This window comes from Mizuhopecten yessoensis, unplaced genomic scaffold, assembly GCF_002113885.1.
Source record: "Mizuhopecten yessoensis strain PY_sf001 unplaced genomic scaffold, ASM211388v2 scaffold8065, whole genome shotgun sequence".
Classification (NCBI taxonomy): Eukaryota; Metazoa; Mollusca; class Bivalvia; order Pectinida; family Pectinidae; genus Mizuhopecten; species Mizuhopecten yessoensis.
In genome coordinates this window covers 181642-184539 of record NW_018407361.1, presented here as the reverse complement: position 1 = coordinate 184539, position 2898 = coordinate 181642, and positions in this window count along the sequence as shown.

Below are 2898 nucleotides of genomic sequence, written 5' to 3'. Positions count from 1 at the left end.
GGAATTTGTTGTCGTCCTGAAAGTACTGCTGTACAATCGCATGCTGATTGTACGTAGAGACCGGCAATTATCAAAAACAGGTGTTTTTTACATTTAGAACACCTGGCTGGGCAGTCTTTGTTGAATAAGTTTTCAAGCCCAAGAAAACTGTTTTAATTTGTCAGATGTTTTCCATTGACTTGCAAGTCAATCGGAGATGTACATGTGACAAATTCTCCAAAGTCGGGGGGGGGGGGGGGGCTCTCTTATCCGAACCCGATGAAAAAATATAATATTGGGCAGCGATTTGGAAGTTTATATTCGTTTAAGACTGAGTCTTTATTGCGTATCATGTAAATTGACATCATCTCAGCTGATACCAGCCATCTTTCTCAAACAACATTAATCAGTTTCTTCAGGTTACCGAAAATTAACTTTCACTCTTAAGAAAAGCCATGTATTTCAATGTTAATCACTATTACACACAAATTTGGAGCATTTTTAAATATCTCCCATCCTCATCAGATGTATATGAAGTGCATAACAAATGGAAAAATAAAAATATGGATGATAAACTGCAAGAAGAAGATGTATAGGAAAGCAAACAAAGGGGCACAACTCTTCAAGTTCGTGAAAATCCAGCCCTGAATTTCTGCTATTTTTAGGATGCTTCCACACCAAAGTCAAACAACTTTGGCTTCAACTTCTGACTGGTCAATGACCCTTGATGAGACTTATTTAGCTGTCAAAAAATCAGACCAAAAAATACTGCAGTACAATTTTATGTCCACATTTGGAGCTGTTCGTATCAGTGCGGCTTGTATAACATAAATATACAAAGTTTTATATTTAAACACTTCGATTACTTGTTAATAAGTTAAATGTTTGAAGGTGGCGAAACTGCCTTCACCTTTGAGCAAAACCACGGAAAGCCTGATGACGTCACAAATGTTGCTGCGTGACGTCATTAAGGCTGCCTTCGACTCGCAACTCTCGTGTAAGAATTGGGTTATTTATAGTAACGCAAAACTTGCCGCCAGTCGAATGCTTTACTCTCAAGTTAATATGGCGGCAAAAGTTTTATTATTTCATGTGCTGAATGAAATTTTGGCTGCCGACGAAGCAATATGGTGCATACACTCCCAAAACCTTGCAATTTCACTTCACCGTAAGAAGATCCACATGTCAGGGAGCAGGTGCCAAGAATTGGAATGTTTGCAGTGACACTTGTGCCTCATTATTCCATTGATGATTTTAAGACCCATTTTAGACTACAAAGAGAAACTTTTGAGAAAATACTTGAAATAGTTGGACCACACGGTGGTGGTACGGAGCAAGTCGAGCCTTAGAAAATGTTACTTGCATTCAAATGATACATGAGTAACCAAGAAAGTATAGGGAAGTTTCCAATTTGTTCCAACTCATCACAATACAAAATTATCTAAACTCACATGTCGCATTCCTTTCCTTCGTCCGACATCTTAACTGCCGCCAAACTCTCCGACCTTCACCTTCCGTCTGAAATCTATTTTTAGTACACTCGAGTAAGAACCCTGCGCGTTTGACTGCCCGAGTTATAACTCTGATGCGAGTCGAAGGCAGCCTAAGGCGTGTTTACAACAATCTTTATTTATAGGCATTTCAGTCAAATCTTCTGTACTGGTGTTCGCCTGCATTTTGATACATGCTTTTTTGGACGAATAATTAACCGAAACCCTCACTTATGTGACAAATTTGCCTGCACCAACGTATAATTAAAAGTAGCATGCTGGGATATAACAGTACAAATTTCTCTCCAGTAAATGACCTTGACCTACTTTTAGGGTCAACTTCGTCCTAATAAAGAGATGCCATCAAAGAAATGACCTTGACCTACCTGACCAAATTTAGTATTAAATATTCTTGAACCTAGAGGACTCCATGTTTTATAAATGGAGGGTCTGGGTCCCCAAAATGCAGCAGGATGGAGTTCAATAGATGCAACAAGAGAAAAATCTTTGAATTCCTTCTTCAGTACAGATTAATAGAATCCATCCCTGATGTGAGGTATCGATAAGGTTATTCAAACACTAGGGATAAAATATTGAGCAGGAAACCTGAGGCTTTGCGTCTTTTGCTCAATATTTTATCCCGAGGTTTTGAATAACCTTATCCTTACCTTACACCAGGGATGGATTCTATTATTTTCTTATTACCTAAAACCCGTAAAAACAGCTGCTCTTCTGGTAAAGTTGTTAACTGTCTGCACATTTCTCATTCGCATATGAAGGCCGGATGTCAATTGTTAGTGACGTCAAAGACCCTGACTGACCCCAAAACGTCATAAAATGACCTCTAAAGGTCACTATTATTCCCATGCAAGTCTGCGCATGTAAGCGATCTAGACCCGTGGGTCGAATAGAATTTTCCAGCACTGCTGGAAATGCGGATATCTGGGTCTAGTATGCAAGAATAAGTCATTCTCAATCATTAGTCTGGAACACTCTTATGCTTACATGTAGGTGACTCAATATGTGGAAATATTTTCAAAATTATTTATATTGAGAACTTTTTCAAGGTGAGCAATACAGGCCCTCTTGTTACTAGCTTCTCAGAAATGCAAATAGGAGTAAGATGATGAATACTGTCTGATCCTGCCCTCATTAGGAGATCTGCCTCATCCATGTATTATGATGGCAACTATGACATCACAGGTCCATCAGTTTTGTTACCATGCAAATATGCATATTCAAAGATCTGATACAGTGGGCGATTACTTTTTACCTCTTATGTTAGTTATACAGGCATTGGGAGAGACAAGAGTCTTTGGGGGGGTGGGGGTGGGGATACATGTGTATATATTATGGCATAAGGTTTGTGATATTATATCATATTTTCAGAAATCAAGTCAAAAATATAACATTTGAAACAACGCATGAT